General features: G+C 39.1%; 1 protein-coding gene across 2 annotated transcripts in view; it reads left to right on the top strand.

Moving 5' to 3' along the window:
• The window catches only part of CABCOCO1 (ciliary associated calcium binding coiled-coil 1), a 152,226-nt gene that overhangs the window by 51,376 nt on the left and 83,148 nt on the right, over window positions 1-17,702 (top strand). The window lies entirely within an intron of this gene.

Raw genomic sequence — 17,702 nt, 5'->3', positions numbered from 1 at the left:
GTAAGAAGATATTTTTCCTCAATTGCTTAGATCCAGGTTTTCCTCACCGTAAAGCAGAACCTCTTTCTGTAAGTAGTGCTGAAGCTGGTGCTGGCTGGCTGGCTGGCTGATATCTTTGGGAGAGATGAGGAAGAACAATACTTGAAAACAACCCTGCCCAGGAAAGAAAACAACCAACAAAACACAAAAAAACTAAACATCAAAATCTCATGCTACAGCACAGGTCACTCAATCAGGAAATGCCTGAGTAAATAAATGGACTGTGCAGCATGCCTTTTTGAACTAAAAAAATCAAGTTCCTCACACTCAGAGGAGAATTAATTCAAATCAAGAGCCTAATACTGATAATCTTCTGCCCACAGCCATCCTGCCATGTCATGCCTTGAGTGATACAGCACCCTTCCGCTGGTGTTAAGGTCAAACCTAGTTGAAGAGGAAACAGGGAACAGGCAGAACTGAGAGATTGTTTAAACAAGATACTCCTCTGTGGGAGTGCTTGATGTCTAAGAAATGACATGGGGGAACTGGGATTCTGATTGCTCCTGGAGATGTGCTGTTGCACAGATGCCATAAACTTGGAAAGATGCTCAGTGGGACATTCCCATGATACTGTGTATTCAGGAAGGAAGCGGTGAGCTTTGCTGATAGCTGCTGGTTCTGCAGCATTAAAGACCCTTCAGAGCTGAACTGCTAAACAAGGCAATCCCATCAGTGAACAATCCAACCTCCACATGGGTGGAAGTTTCAGACTTAAACAGGAATTTACAATATAGATTCTGCCTAGCTGAGCAGTGGACCACGATGGCAACACAGCAGGCTGAGTAGAGAGATGAAGTAGCTATAGATGACTTCAGTTATTCAGTCTAGAATGAGGCAAAAATTGCATCCAGACTTGGATTTTTAGCTTTTTTGATGTCTCAATGGCTGCTTTGCAGAACAGCTGGTTCAGAAGCCCATGAGGGCAATGCTGGATTTTAATCCTGAGTGGTCTACAGGGTATGATGCAGAGAGTAGCAGCTAAAGAGCTCCCTTGAAGTGGGCATTTTAGTGTGTTTAGGCTCGGCATCCTTGCAGAAGTAAGACAAGCCAGAGCTCTCAAAAAATTGCTGTGTTCAGCTTCAAAAAGGAAAACTAGACACATTAGGGAGCTTGTTGAAAGTAAGACAGATGGAAGATCTAACTCTTTGCAGGGAGTATGGATATTGCTTCTGTAAATCAATGAGAAGCACAAAGAAAATAACTGTGCACCAAAAAAAAACTTGAGAAAGAGTGAAAAGAATCCAGTACTGGCAGGGCAAGTGAGATTGCATGAGCAAGATGGCATCCTCCAAAAAGCTGAAGTGGTGTCCAGATGAAGAAAACTGAAAAGATGATAAACTCTGGCAAGTTAAATGTACAAACATGATAAGGCTGGCTGAAGGAGTCTGAGGGACAATTGGCAAAAATCATAACTGCAGTGTCTGTTATCTGTTTAGACACATCGTGATCAGGAAATCTTCCAGGGAATTGTTGGGTCAATGGATGGTCAGGTGGCACTAAAGCCCTCAGGGTGTGATAAGGCTGTGCTGGAGGAGCTGATGAATTCTTTGGAGTCCCAGCATGAGTACAGATGTACCCTGCAGCAGGGGATAGCACTGACTTCTGCACAAAAGCAGTGGACTTGATCTTAGAATAATTTTGCTTGGAAAAGATTTATGTTATTCTAAAAGACCATAGAATTCTAGTGCATTTTTCCCCATGATGTTTTATGTACTAGTGTTCCACTAATTCTGTTCTTTTAATAGTTTCTATTAATTTGCACTTTATAACTATCATTAATTGTTCATGGGCTAGGGAGAACTTGGGGGAGAAATTTTGTATTTACCTTGTTCTTGCACTCTTCCTGAGCATGGAGTTAGGCCTGCTGTTGGAGCTGGATAGTGGACCTATTTGGTGGACCTGAAATGGTTACACAAACAGGGTAATGGCCTTTTACTCTCTAAAGAAATAGACCTGGAGTGAGAGCAAGACAATTTATGCATACAGGCAGTTGGTGGTGTTGGTTGAATCCAAGCTCAAAGCAAGACTCATGTCTGTACAGAGTGTTTTGCTCATGATATACCCTCTTACCCTCTCCTTGTTTCTGCTTGGAAACTTGTCCATCTGGATGTTGAGAGTTGCTTGCAGCGGGGAACTTTTGAGGCTTAAGATGCTTCCACATCAGCTGCTGTACTTTAGCAAATCCTTGACACAGTGGTATGAAGAAGTCATAGTGTGTGGAATTTTTCATCCAGAATACCTTGGCAAGACCTACTGCATGTCTCCTCCATATAATAGCCAATTAGACAGTCTCTGATGCAATTGGGAACTGTTAAACCTTACAGTGCCCCCAGCACCAGTGACTTTCTGCAGGAACTGGCACTTGAAAAAGCTGTGGCACAGAATCTCTGCAATGCACTTGTCCAATTTCTGCTTTTTAGGCTGAGTCACTATGCTGATTCTGTTAAACAATGCTTACAGAACCAGAAGTGCCCTTGCTCAGGCACCTAGAGGACTCCACTTTGTGTAGGGGATAGAAATCCTGTGAGATGGAATTCCAGCACAAAAGTTCAGGGGTTTGGTGATCAGATGTGGTGAGTTGTTTGGTTTTTTTCTTTTTCATTTATGTTTTGGTTTGGTTGGTTGGGTTTTGGTTGGGCTTTTTGCTTTGTTTTTGGGGGGCTTCACTTGGGGGGGGAGGGAGCTCTGAACAAAGGAGATTTACTTCTGTTGCTTATTTACAAACTGGAGTGTTTTGGCAGTGAAATTTGGGGGTAGTGGCTATGTGCTATCTTCTAGAGGCTTTGAAGATTTGATTTACAATACTCATAAAGCAGTAATTGTAGGGTATTAAGCAAGTAGCTGAAAGAGGTTGGGAGTGAAAATGGGTCATAAATTCAATGTTAGTCAGCAGTGTTGTTCTGCTATGAGGAAGGCACACAGGGATGTATAACAGACCTGTAACCTCCCAGATTTGACTTATTACTTCTGTCTTCCTTGATGCTGGGAAGGACCTCAGCTAAAGAATCCTAATTCAGGTGATGCACTTCCAGGAGCAAACCACTGGGATAGAGTGTGCAGGGAGGAACAGGATTGCTGAGCAAACTAAAAGAGGACAGTGTGATTCAGTCTTAGAGAAGAGAAAACTTAGGGAAAGATGGAAGTGGCAAAGTCTTGAGGAAGCTGATGCAGAGAGGCCAGGAATAAGCCACTTCCAAAGCATGGGGAAGGAAGTAAAAGGCTTAAGCATCAAGAGAGGCTGCAATTGGATGTCTGGAGCCATATATTGCTAGGAAGGGTGGTGGAGCACTGAAATAGATTGCACAGAGAGATGTCAAATCTCCATTGTCACTGGCTTTTAAGCATGGATTAGGGAAACATCTGTCAGGAATGACAGCAGTTTAGTTCATTACGCTGTGGGGCAGAAGGTTGACTGACAGATCTCTGGAGGTTTCTCCAAGTCTTACCTCCTCAGGCTTTAAGGTTTATTTCTTTATTATTTGATCATTGTCTTCAGTCTCTGAGGAAGTTCCTTGCTTAAATTAAATCTGCTTAATTTTACTTCCAATAGGGTTCTTAAAGAGGAGGAAAATGTTCTGTTTTCTGAATGCTTGAGTGCAAACTGAATAATTATGACAACCTTATAGAGAGATCACAACAACTGGTAATTAACATACATGTTGAAACAAATGAGAATGATTCAGTTTCACATGTGAAACACAAAAAATCCCTATCCATTTCTGGCATAAGTGAAAGCATGACTCTTGCAGATCAAATTCAGGAGAGGAAAGACAAATCTTTCAAAGCATTATATGTGATAGAAGGAACAAGCTATAGCTTAGTGAGGGTGTGAAGGAAATGGATAAAGGAGTGAAAAAACAGAGTATGAAAAGATTAGTTTTCCAGTGAAGAGCCAATATGATTGCAGAAGCATTAAAATCCCTGCAGGAGATTTACTCTCTAAGTAAAGAGGACTCTGCCCTGGATTAGAATTTGATATAAAATAACTTAAATGAAGTCATACAATTTCTCTGCCATTCATAGTTGAGTTAATAGCATATGTTCCTGGAGGATTACAGTCAATGATTAAGGAAATTAGGTTTTGTTTGAATTTAATTTAGTTGTATAAAGCTGCTACAATAATTTACGGCTTTGATATTTATATTTAATAACCCAGATCTTAAAAGAAACCAAGATATAGCAATGTCATTATATATTGAAATATTATCCCCATAAGTCATTTATATTCACTAGTTGATAAGAATGTTCATCAACTGGAGTGGCTCAACAGGAGCTATTTGATAAAACCAATGCAGTTTTACAAGTGGTGGTGGTGAAACCTTTCTGTATCTATTATCTGGTAAATCGTAATTCACTTAAAAAGAACTTTGCAGTCTCAGTTTCAGTAATCACAAGAATATACCTCTTGATAGTTTTCTTTCATTTAATTTCCTAGCTTTTGGTTTCTTGAGCATTAAAAATCCTGTCTCTTCTTTCTTATAAGCCCACTTCTGCCCTGTTCCCCCTCCTTTAAAAAAAACAAAACAAAACAAAAAAAACAAAAAAAAAAAAAACCAGGGAAAAACAAAACAAAAATAAACCCAGAAGACCTGATCTAAGTCCCACCTTGTGTGTCCCCACCACCAGCTGCAGAATGCAGCCTCAAAAAATACTTTTACAGGCTTCTCATGCCAACTGCAAAACTGTTCTGTACAAAGAAAGAACATAAAGGGCTTCCGGTGCCCAGCCTGTTTCTCTTTCTCTTTTACCCCTCTATGACCTGGACATAAGTTTCACTCCATGCTTCCCTTTTTCTGCTTGTAGTAATTTCTTTCAATCTCTTGTACCCCTCTCTTGGGGGATGGGACCCTCCAAGGGGCTGTCTGGTTTGGGTAGCTACCACCTACTGGGGGCCACTGCATTCCAAGGATGAAGCTGATTTGGGAGAGTGAGCATGACACAAACTTCAGTCATATTTAAATGCTTTGTGAGTACAGCATTTTAGAAAGGAAAGTGAAAGCACTTACTCCATGGCATTGTCAGCTTATTAGTGGGTGTGTGTCTGCAAAATGAACACTAGGACCCTGGCCACAATGTCAGATGTTGTGAGCTGGCAGAGCTCCTCTGACACCAAAGCCTTTGCAGCCCCAAAATATGGCACAGAGCAGTGTGTCTGCCCTTCAGTTTAAAGCTGTGGAAAGCATGTGAGCAGTTTACAGCTCCCTCCAGTTATGCACTATTTCTGTTGTTTTTATAGTTTAGAAAGAATCTTCTGGAGGGACTTCTTTTTTTTTTTAAAGAACAAGGAAGGGAAAGAAGTTTCCAGTATTTTATTGGATTTGTAATTCCTGCTCCAGTCAGGACTCTGTTTCTGAGGATGCAGGGGTTCTGCAGCAGTGTGTATTTCAAAGAAGAATAGAATCAAACTCATACTGCAGGCAGTATTTCAGCTGTGGCTGAAGTGGCTCCTAGTGCATCTTTTGCTGATGCAAAGCTCAGCTCCTTTCCCAGGTGTAGCAGTAAACATAGGCAAAGTGTTTCAGGCTCTATAAGGCAGTTGTCTGGATAAGTTTGTAAGCTAAAAGCTAATGGCACTGCTTTTGTTTACACTGGGTACCTCTGCATAGAATATTGCAATTCTAATTAAGTTCTTCCTGCGTGATCTGAACTTGCTGGAATTTCTATGTAATCCATTATTATGGCTCTGAGTCTATGCTAATGCAACTGAGGCCAAACTAATACAACTAGTGTTTCACTACAGTTTGATTTCTTTGGGCATGGTGTCTTGGTGGTTAGAATCATATGCCTCTGATAAACTCAAAGCATAAGTTAGAGTTTAATCAGTTACCAAAATGCTGAATGTATTCAAAAAGCATGTGTAATTTTAGTCCTGGTATATGAGAACTTGGGTCTCTCATAAAGACAGATTGTATCACATCAATGGAGTCATTGGACACAGGCTTCTCTGAACATTTGCGCCAGATAGTGTCTTTTTTTGGTTTTACATATACATATATATATATGAAAAAATATATGTTGTCTTTACCATCATTGCACAGAACAGTTAAACAATGTTACTTAGCTCTGGTCCTAATAAACTACTTTCTTCCAGTATGATCTGCATACATGTGTGTGTGCATATCTATGAATATATTCTGTCTGTTCCCTGACACACGTACAGGATTAAATCAAGAAAAGAGTACTGAAGCTGTGTAAAAAAAAAAAAAAAACTCCTTAATATTTCTACAAGCTAATCTGTTGAGCTGGATTTTTAGCCTGTGCGTTGGAAAGGGCTGAAAATCTGGAGTGTACCACAAGGTACATGTGGCAGATTGGGAAATTACTGCATAAATGCAGACATGGGGAGGGGAATGTAAAGAAAACAACCCTCCCACCCACAAAAAACCTTAGCCACAGTCTCCTAATTGTATTCATCATCACTACAGTAGATGTGACACAGGTCTTTATCCTAGAGCAAGGCTTCTATAAAGCTGTCAAGATGCTTAATTATGATATTCTGTTGCATTTGACTGCCAGAGACCTGCTAAGTAAAATAAAAAATAAAGAACTATGATTAGCCATACTCATTTTGAACTGGCATACTGTACAGACTTTTCTGTCCTCTTGTTATCAGGGAAAACTTCCTAAGGACAGAAATTACCAAATCTTTGTTGGTTGCAAAATATATTCAATTTTACAAACAAGCTTTTTCCCAAAGGCTGCAGTTTCTGATCAAACCATCTGCTCAATCTTTCTTTCCTGGCAGGAAGAGAGTCTTGAGTGTTTACCCATATGTTAATAATACCTGTCTGACACCTATAGAAATTTTAGAAATTTTAATCTTTTTTATTGAGCCAAACAATACTGTTGAGTTGTCTGACAATATAAAAAAAATGAGTGAACAGTCTTTCTGATAAGTCCCACCATATGATTAACAATGCCAGCATGTTTATAAATAATGTCATCTGCTGCCTTCTCCTGAGAGCTTTATCCCATTGACTTCACTTCCCTTGTCCTTTATTTGAGACATCTGTCTGTGCTAGTTCAGGTATACAGAATGACTTGAGAGACTTGTATGAAAAGACCCTGTGTGGTGTAACAGGCACGTACGATCAACTTCTGGAGTTCAGACTCAGCACTGTCACAGTGTGTTCCTAATGGTCTTTAAACTGCCTTGAAGTCAAATGTCAATTCTGAGTACTGCTGATGGGACAAATCACACATGGAAAAGCCAGTTTCAAATAAAACAAAACAAAACAAAAAAACAGTGAATGGCTACCAGTTCTTACAAACTTGCTGAGTCTGACAATCTGTGTTTCAAATAGCAAAACCTTACTTGACGGGAGAATCTTTGGCATCTGACAAGAAATAAGGGAAGCTTTTAGACTGAGTTTTGTAATTAACCCGCTGACATTTCTGTTTTTAGTATGTGCTAGTAACAATGGTACAGGATTCAAATTAGAAGACAAAAGGAAGGGTTTATTGGTTAGGTCTGTCCTGTGTTTAGTTAAATATTTCAGTTATACCCCTTTCTGTCAACTGTTTCAAGGGGGGAAGATAGTTCCGCTGCTCTTGGAAGCATCAATGCTGTGGAGTCCTTGTTTTGGATGTTTTGTTGAGATCTACTAATTTAGTGTTTTAACATTAAAGTTTATCTAAATATAGTATTTTTAAGAATCCTATTAGTTGATTGTTTTGTCAGTAATTGACTCAGAAAACTGGGGCTCTTCCAGAACAGGATAGATAAGATTCTGGTGGTTCTCTATTTGAAAGACTCTTTCAGTGTCTCAAAGACAGCAGTTTTGATATACTTGTTGGAGGATTTGAGGAGAGTGGTAACTTGTTTATAGAAGGAGCTTGTATTATTTTCACTGCAATCAAAATCAAAATCTTTTTTAATTAGGCTGTTGGAATGTAGAGCTGAAATAGTCTCAGCCCAAAGAAGGAGCTGCCATATTCAGAACTTCTAGAAAAATGGGCAAAAATCAGCTACCCCAAAAAATCTTTGCTTTACTAATCACAGCTTGAGTTTTGTGGGTTTTTTGGGTAGGTGGGAGGCATTTTTGAGGTGTGTGTGTGTGTTTATTTGGTGGGGTAGGAACCGGAGACAGGAAAGTGAGCAAGGGTGATGGAGGTCTGACCAAGCTGACCAGAACTACTTTTATTGCACAGAGGTAACATAAATCATGTTAGTTTGAACTGCAGCCCAAAATGCCCAGAAGCTCAGGATCATGAGTTACAGTACTCTATAAGCTGAAGACACTTTGCCAATTCTTCCACTGCGGTGGTGAGTCAGGAAATATTTACCACTTTCTTGAGAATACTGTGAAATCTTGAGCTTTTCTTAAAGTATGGCAAACTCCAGCAAGAAAGAACTTTGTAACTCTGAGAGTCAGAAAAAAAACCTTTATGGATGAAATTCACAAAATGTTTAGGGACAGTCTGGCTCCTGATCTTCACAGGGCTTTCTGAGACCCCGAATTGCCACCACTGTAGAAGTTTGACAGGTAATGCTTGCTCACCTGAGGCCAATGGTCAAGGGCACCACTGATGCCACAGAACAGGCACTGGAATGGCTATGCCAGAACTGAAGCACAGTGAATGGGCACATGAGCATATGATTTATAAACTGTGATTTGGCATACTTCTAGGAAATATAATATGTGTAAGTGACAGAGACCTTCTGAATATACTGGTGTTGCAATTTCTGTTAATTTGGACTGCTTCCTTTTCTGCATAAGCTTTCTGTATATATATATATATATTTAACTAATCAACTCATCTTTATGGCTTTTTTTTTTTCCTCTTAACTGTCTTATGCATGTTTTATGGCAATAATTAGCTATAAGTCTGTAGACTGTCATGCACAAATGAAAAGGATAGTTTCCAAATATAATAAATTTCTAGAATGAAGAAGGTTCCACAGAAAAAAACCAAACAATTTACTCTTTTGTATTACTCATTGTTGTCACTATTTATTCTTTATTAACATTGGATTGAAAATATTTATTACATTGATATGAGTATGAGGAGGACTACACTGGTACTTCTCACTTAGGATTCTCATATTTTATCATTGTGTGTGTGACGCAATTTTATTCTGCACATTGTGTTTAATGAAACTATATCCCAAACAGTTTTACTGCAGTCACCTGTTCAAAGGATTAAATGGGATAGTGGGACTGTGATTTGAAATGAGATGCAAAGCTGAATAAGCTCCTTGGCTGTTGCTACTCTGAGAAGTCAGAGGAAGAAGTTGTTGTACCAGATGTAGAAATTAGGTGGTGGTAGTGTGTAATGAGTACCAAAACAGGCAAAACTTGAGGTATGCTGAAAGGGGCACCTGTAAAGACAGAAGTGAGCCTGGACTGTGAGATCTGGGCTGTGACATGACTTGTGTGCTGACTGTTGCTACAGCTTCAGTAATCATCCTTTGTAGGGATTGGATATGCATTCCTGAACTTGTAATATCAGTCACTTCATGAGCCTGATGAGGAACCAGAAAGGCAAGATGTATCTGACATTTTGGTCAAGGCAGAATTGAAACAATATTGGACATGTTGAAAGGCAGATTTACAAATGTAGCAGGGGGTGAAAGGAAGCATCATTGTTTAGGATGATGTCAGTAGTGAAGCATGAGTTCATATATCTAGCAATAAATGCAGTATGTTGTATAGTATCCTGAAGGGACATACTACACACTCTGGAGGATGTGGATAAACTGTCCACCCATTCTGGACAAGCTCCACAGTTCTGAAGTCTTACATACCATGGTTACAAAACCCAGTCTTTTAAGAATGAGACATTTGGGAACTGAAACCAGAGCTGCATTATGCTGTAGATAAATATTTTTACAATCAAGGGTCAAGTAAAATAAAGTTAAAAAAATACGGTAGGCAGAATTGGTTTAACATAATCTGGAGTCCCTGGCTCTTCATTTTATATTCCAAGGCAGTTATGCAGAGGAAATGGAGAAGTCATAGGTTTACTGATTTAGTGGTGAGAGATGGAGAGGGGTGTTTGGCATTTTAGGTTTGGTTTTTGCTACCAGCATGTAGCTACCTGCAGGCTCACTCAGGCCTTCAAACACATCATTCTGACCTCTTCTTTTCAGTCTGTCACCACCAGAAGTTAGTGGGACGAAGTTATGTCCACACTTACTCTTGATGCCATTTACCTTTCAATTTGCATGAATATTGCATTCCAACAGAAGGATTTTCTTTGTTTTAAGCACAAGGTATTTAGTTGCCATCACCCATGTACATACAGTAATAAAACCAGTAAGAGGAGAAATGTCACAGTAAAGGATGTTAAACAAAGAACATTACATGGAACACGTAAAATATCACCTGGAAATAAATAGCCTTGAAATCCTGGCAATTGCTATTGCCTTAAACACAGCTGCACCAAGGAGGTTAAAAAAAATGTCGCCATGGAGGCTTTTAAAGTTATTTTTGTACTTCTGTCACTACACTAACTACATGCCATCCATGGGTGCAATCATGTATATTTATATAAGAGCTACTGAGGGAAGCAAGTCTCTAATGTTCTTCCCTGGACCACTTGCAGTGTTAATAAAGATGTTAATGGACCTCTGTTGTGCTAGTATCTACTTTGATAAGCATAATGCAGGGGAAAAAAGCATTATGTTGAAGTGCTTCTTCTCTAGACTATTGAGCTGTTCTACAGAAGCCAAACCTGGACTCCTACCTTAAACACTGGATTCAGATCTTAAATTCTAGATATATAAGCTGTAGCATGACCCTTGTTAGGGAGAAGCCCAGAGCCTGTAATCTTCACATATTCTTACAGTCATCTGACAATCCCTAGGTCTTAATTTTCTTTGTTGTAAACTGGGTAACTGCAAACACAGGCAAGATCCTTAGCATTCTAAAGGGAAGTTTCTATCCTGGTCACAAGGTTCAGCAGCTCTTCTATACAGCCTACTCTGTGCTGCATATCTCTTTCTCAAAGCCTTGCAGAACATGTAGCTACTGGCTAGCAGATTGGGACTGCCTTTGTGGCTGGACACATAGCAGAAAGTTTTGCATGCCTGTGCAAGAACATCTGTTTGGCAGCTGCTTCTGGTTTCCAATGAAATACCACATCCACCTCCCCACTGGTACTAAGAACTGCAATGAGGGGAGTTTGCTGTGGCTTGCTTCCAGTTTTGTTGTGTGATCACACACTAATGGGACAACCAATAAAAGGCAGAGAGCACTTGCCAACCTTGGCTTTTTAGCTGCCAGATAAACCACAACATGAAATTCTATATGCAACTTGAGTAAACGCACAAAGTGCTTCCAAGTATGTTTGAACCAGCCATTCCTTTTCCTGTATTCAGGAGATAAACTCTCATCCAGAATTGTGGAAGATGCCTGAGCACTTCTCAAATCTGATAAACACTAAAACAGGTCTTTTAACACTATAACTGCTCCATGCAGTATGATACAGTGCTTGCTGCTGTTACCATTTGTTCTTTGCAAAAAGAGCTATCTCTATAAAATGGAATTTAAAACCAAACTTGTTTTTGTATCTTGATTTCACTTTGTCACCATTTACACTTCTGCAGGACCACATCTCCCGCTACTCCCCAGAGGCTGCTGGCCATGCAGGGCAGGAGCAAGCAGGGTGCTGAACCCATGTCCCCAGGCTTCTGCCACAAGCCAGGTTCATTTCTCAAGGAGTTGTGTGATTGCAGAGGGCCATGGTTCCTCTTTGCTCTACTTCCACAAAGTTCAGAGGTCTCTCTGCATAGCTTGTGGCTCATGTAAAGCTTTTGCTATGCTGGCTGGTGCTGTCAGCAAGCACCACTGTCCTCCTGCAGTGTGCTGCTGTTGCTGGATTTTCACACATGCAATTTGCATTTGGTATAACCCATCTCCTTTCTTTAAACCCTGTCTGCCCAACCCATTTCTTGCCTGCTCAACACCAGCAACAAGGAGGAATCCAAGGCAGAGAGGTGATGAGGATATGGAAGATGCATTAGTGAGAGAGGGAGGAGGTGGGGTGAATTCCCATCAGATTTGCTATCCATAGGTATAAACCCCAGCACTATCAGTGCTCGGTTTCAGGTACGTCTTGGATAGTATGTATGAAAATGTAGCAACTGATGTAATGCACTGCAGTTAGCTTGGAAAATACCATATTAAATGGTTTGTGCACTAATTTGGGAGTAAAGATTATTTTCAAAGAACAAGCACTGATATAGCTGACTTGCCCAAAGATCAACTGAATGAAAAATTCCACTGGTCAATTATTAGGCTGTTGTAACAAAGCACTTGTTTGTCTGGTTATTTGCTAAGCTGGTTTCCCAGAATTGAGTTCTTTTACCTCAGTGAGCCCTCTGGGGGTACAGCTACAGCAGAAATGGTGATCAGGTATCTGAATGTAGCTTTTTCCACTGGGTTTGTTCCTCCTCTGAGAGAAGTACTCGCTGTTAAAAGGAAACTTCAGTAAAAGGTGGGGGATCCAAACAATAGGATTGGGTTTCAAACTATATGAGATTAAAGTAAATTTTATCATTAAAAGTACTTTAAAACAGAGCTATCTCCAAAACCAATTAGCAAGGGCTTTTAATTGGTAGAGGCATATTTTTAAGGACCTCTTATTTAATCTTTTATGGTAATAAGGCTCTCACATCTACAGTTCAGCAGTGTTCTCCATACAAATAACTAGTTACAATTCTTAATTAGATTACAGTGACTATAGGAAAAAGTTGTTCTGAAAGTAAAATTACATACTGTTATGACTAATGTGTACAAATTAGCATGAAGTACCTCAGACCAAATTATCCCTGAGAGTTTGCAATTAGGAGCACCTGCTATTAGTGTACTTGCTAAACTTTTATCAATTAATCATTACTTTCTCAAATAACAAGAACAAAACAGTGTTGTGAGTTTTGTGAGAATGATTAATTGCTAGTAGTAAATTGCTGACTAGCTCCATTATTACTTCTACTTTAAAGATTTTCAGAAATGTATCTATCAGTTTTATAAATGCATATATTATGCTAATGCTCGGTATCAGTTGGATTTTTTGGTCCTACTTTGCTGGTAGCATTTGCTCTCAAACTTATTTAAGTCTCAGAGACTTGTAGAGCATGAACTATGTAACAGAGTATTATTTTAATCTTGTTTTTATTTGTTGCTTTTTTTTTTTTTTATAATGTAGCCAAAATTCAGACTCCATAATCTCAATGCTAGGAGACTAAATCAATGGCTTTATAAATTCTTTCATGTTTTTGGGTAAAGTGTAATTCTTGAAAACACCAATTTCTGATATTTGAAAAAATATTTTGTATTGTTCACATCATTGTCTAAACATCTCTTTGTCCCAGCTTTATAGAGCAGAATTGTCCTCCTTCTTTTTCAATGCATACATTAATATTTGGGGGAGTATTATGCCACTTCTGTGTGACTCAAGTTGGATGTTTTCGTCTTTCATTTTTCATGAAGCCTTTCTTTTCATGGGTCTTAGACATTCTGAAAAGGTCAGTGAAGTAGAATACCAATTAATGGTTCAATAAATGATGTTGTTTGAAGCCTTTTTCTTTATACTAATGGGGGCTGGAGTAGATCTTAAAATTTTTGCCAATTCAGGAGTGCTTTCAGTCTTGTGTAATCAGCAACTTTAATATAAAGTGGAAAAATCTAAATTGGAGAACACGTCATTACAGCTGTTGAGTGAAACAAGGGCAGATCACTAAAATGCATGCTACTATGTTACCAGATTCATAAGAAATATAGGAAAATCTGGAAGCTATCAAGAGATACATGAAATGCAATGAAATATCTAGAATTGTTTATCTTGGCTGTTCTGAGATGAAGTCACTACATGGATGGAATAACTTTAAAGCGCAGCTTGTGAAAACTGCCAGAAATTAAGATTTCACAGAGTTGAAAAAAAAAAAAAAAAAAGGTTGTAAATCAGTTAGCAGGGAAAGAAAAAGTGCCAGATATTTTCGACATGCCTCAGAGATGTAAGTGGAGGAGGTATGGGTGAAAGGCTCCTCATACCCAGACTGTCAGAGCTGTACTGAAGAACCATTTTCTGGTAACCCTTTAGCTTCCTACAGGAAAAATGCACTTTTTAATTAAGTCTACAGTTTTAATTGTATTGTTGATGACCAGGTAGTGCTCGTAGATGTTGCTTAAATTAGTTAGTCCCTTACATGGAAATGGAGACACAGAGGGGCAGCAGAAAACATGTAAATACCATTTAGGATTAAACTAGCACCTAAAATGTTCTCAGAGCATTATGAGCAAAATAAATGAGATAATAATAGACTTCATCCTAAATGTTGTAATCAAGAGCCTTAATATGGTGCTGTGAAAATTCCTGCTGAGAGTTCATGGTGAGATAAGCTTAGTCTCTCTCTGCAAAGTGCCCTCTCATTTGCAGCACTGGGCTTCCAAGCAGAAGAGCAGCTGGAGACTGTGTTACTGCAGATGGGAAGGCAAGGAGGGCAAATAATGTCTGCAGGACCTTTCTAGGCAGTAAAAGCAGTAGAGTCCAGACTTCTTCTCTCTCTGTTTTTTCAGGCGTTAACCTAGGTTGAAGAGGAAATTAAGACCAATGAAGTATTTCTCTGCAATTACTATCAAAACAACAATTGAAGTCAGCCTTAAGCAGCCATATCATCCCAAGACATGTTTGTCTTCTCTAGTACTGTTCTGTCCAAACATCCACATATCTTCAGGATGTATGAGAGGACCTAGAACAGCACTAGGACCTAGAACATCTGCTGTAATGAAATCTCCTTTTTGATTAATTTCTACATTGCCTAAAGTGACTATTTGAAAGCTAGTATGATGCTTACATTAGGTGTTTATCGTGTTTTGATAATATATATGCACAAGTCTCAATTATTTCATAGTGCATTTATAGAAATTAATAGAAATTCAAATATTTTACTAAAGCTCAGACTTGAGGCATGGGAGCACACTGGAGCCCCATGGATAAACCTGGCAGTCACTGGAACAGAGGTAACCACACAATGTATAAGCCCTCCTGAGGGCAGCAACAGCAAAACTCTAAGGAAATGCAGTAAGAACAAAGGGTTGGCATTGTGAACAGGAATACTCAGCAAAGATTCTTCTTGACTATTTCTTCTATGACAAGCTGGCTGAAAGTGTGCTTTCAGTAAAGAGCAATGAAAATCATGGAGCACCTAATGATGATCATACTCAAAAGTGTGAAGACTTTTTCTGTTCTGATGTTTCTTGCTGATGTTTCCTTACCTCCCATCTTTAAAGGCCAGGAACTAATGACAGATTAAAATTTTCTCCTTCCACACCATACAAAACACAAGACAAACTGAACTAACGTCTCACTCTGCACAGCTTTAGCAAATGAAGGTAGTTTATGTACAACTCAGTGCTGAAGCCCAAGAAGTATCTCCTTGGTTACTTCAATATTCCCTGGATCCCACTCATATTTGCACAATGCTGGAAAGTCATGACAGGTTACTGTCACCAGAACTTACTCACCTGAAGCTGCTGCCATGCCACAATCTAAGAAATAGGTGCTATTAGGTCTGCTTAAAAGAGGAACAAAATCTGAAATCCTTGGGACATATGCTGAATGTAGCAGAACTGATTTTAAAGCAGCTGCAGTGACTGACATGAGTTGAGTATATAACCACATAAGGATAGATGAGCCACCAGGGAGCTGATGTTTCAAACACTTCTTCTGGGCATTCCCTTTGGCAGTTTTGTTGGCCTAGTTGGGAGTGAATAATAAGGAAAAAGTGAATCAAATGACCACTGCATAGCACTTTTCTCTCTCTGCTTCTGTATTTATACAAATCATCAAATATTTAGCTTTAGCGTGTTCAGTCCTTTCTTTCCTAAGCATAAGGCAGAAAGTGTCACAAGAGCAATATTTCTCATTAGATTCAGCATTTTCCCATTTGGATTTAGCAAGAGTTCTGCTACAAAAGCTATTCTTGCACTACTGCTACTAGACACTTCACCAAAATCAGAGAAAACAAATAGGTATCTTAACAAATATTTCCTCAACAGTTGTAATGCACATTCACTTTGCTTTATTTTAGACCAAAGAACACAGCTGCTCTCACTTTACTAAGCTAATTCCCCACATCTTGGCTACCTCAGGCTTCTCTTTAAACTGTGCTGACATGTGGCTGCTTTTGAGTTATGCTCATAGCTCATTTGAAATGAATAAATTGTAGCTGAGAGCTGGCCCCAAAATGCAGTACTAGAATGAGAGCTGCACTGTGCTTTTTTTTTTTTTTAGGTATGTGTGGTTGATTCATATGTTGGTTTTCTTCAGGGGAAAAAAATCAACAAAAGTGTTGGTGGGCACACAGACAAAATCCACTTTATGTGCCAATGCTTTTTGTATTCAGTTCTGTTTTTACTGATCTTGCAGCAAGGAGTCATAAGAGAGTTCTTGTATTTTCCCAGCAAAGGGCTCACCTCTGATGCTACACCAACACCTCCATTTCAAGTCATGGTAGGAACATAATTGGAATCAGAGGTAGATGTGGTCCTCATCTAGCTGGCTGTACATTCAGATTAGAGCTAGTTGGCATAGGTTAGAACAGCTCCCATCTGTGTGCTAGGCTGCTCCAACCCAATTGCTGGGATGGATTGATCCAAACCATCAAGGGCCTCTGCCTGATCAGAGAGTATCTGAGAGTGAAGAAAAAATTTCATTCTTCAATGATTTGTTGAGAGTGATCCTGTTAGATCCCAAACAATCATGTATACATCACCATTTGTATAGGTGTACATCTAACCTTTGGAATTCTTTTAAATATTGCTGTAGTATTTGGATCAGTTTTAGACTTACACAAACAAGGCGTTTGTTTGTTTTTTAGCAAATAACTGCTAGCCCATTGTTGAATTTAATGAAATTATGGGAGTCAGAGACATCAAAGTTTTGTATGTTTCACCAACCAAGAGAAAAGCTGGTTATTAGATATTAGGGAAAGTCACAGAAAAGTAAGAACAGCTACAACCAAAGTCTGCATATGTACATTCCCAGATACTGAAGTCAATTGCAACACACAAATCATGAAGAAATCAGTCTGTTACCTTCCTAGTGTTTCTTGGGGCTGAATAAACTGCTTTCACAGTACTGAATTTTCTGATCTTTTCCCTGTGATAATTTAATAGTTGAAAAGGTTTTTACAGAATGTCTCGTGGAGATTGTCAATTGTCCTGTATCACTATGTCTAGCTTTGAGGGAGTCTTTGAAACACTGTTTTAGTCACTTAGGACACATTTCAAAGACTTCCATGGTACTGCAGAGACTGAAGGACATGCAGATACACTGAAGGACTGAGTAAATGTAGCTCATGCTAATTGTCTCTGGACCTTAGTTTTAGCAATATATTGTGTTTCCATTCTGAGAGATCAATGTAGTCAATGAAAGGCTGGTTTCTTTGAACGCAGGAAATAACTGAAATACAAAATTGGATATCATTATAATAGACATTTAGGAAAACCACAGAAAAAATGAGATTAGGTTATGTGCACAGGTCTTGTTAGAGGTGACTGACAATTGTCTTCCTGAAAAATTTGTTTTACTTGCACACATGCAGAGCTAAGTAATTGCCTTATACCATCAATCCATTCTTCAGTACAAATTGGTCTCATTAAAATTGGCTAGTGAGTGCTACCATGGAAATCTCTTATAGAGAAATCTGGTGCTGC

This window comes from Heliangelus exortis, chromosome 7 (assembly GCF_036169615.1).
Source record: "Heliangelus exortis chromosome 7, bHelExo1.hap1, whole genome shotgun sequence".
NCBI lineage: Eukaryota > Metazoa > Chordata > Aves > Apodiformes > Trochilidae > Heliangelus > Heliangelus exortis.
The sequence above is the reverse complement of the archived record's forward strand: the minus strand, read 5'-3'. Positions and strand labels throughout refer to the sequence as shown.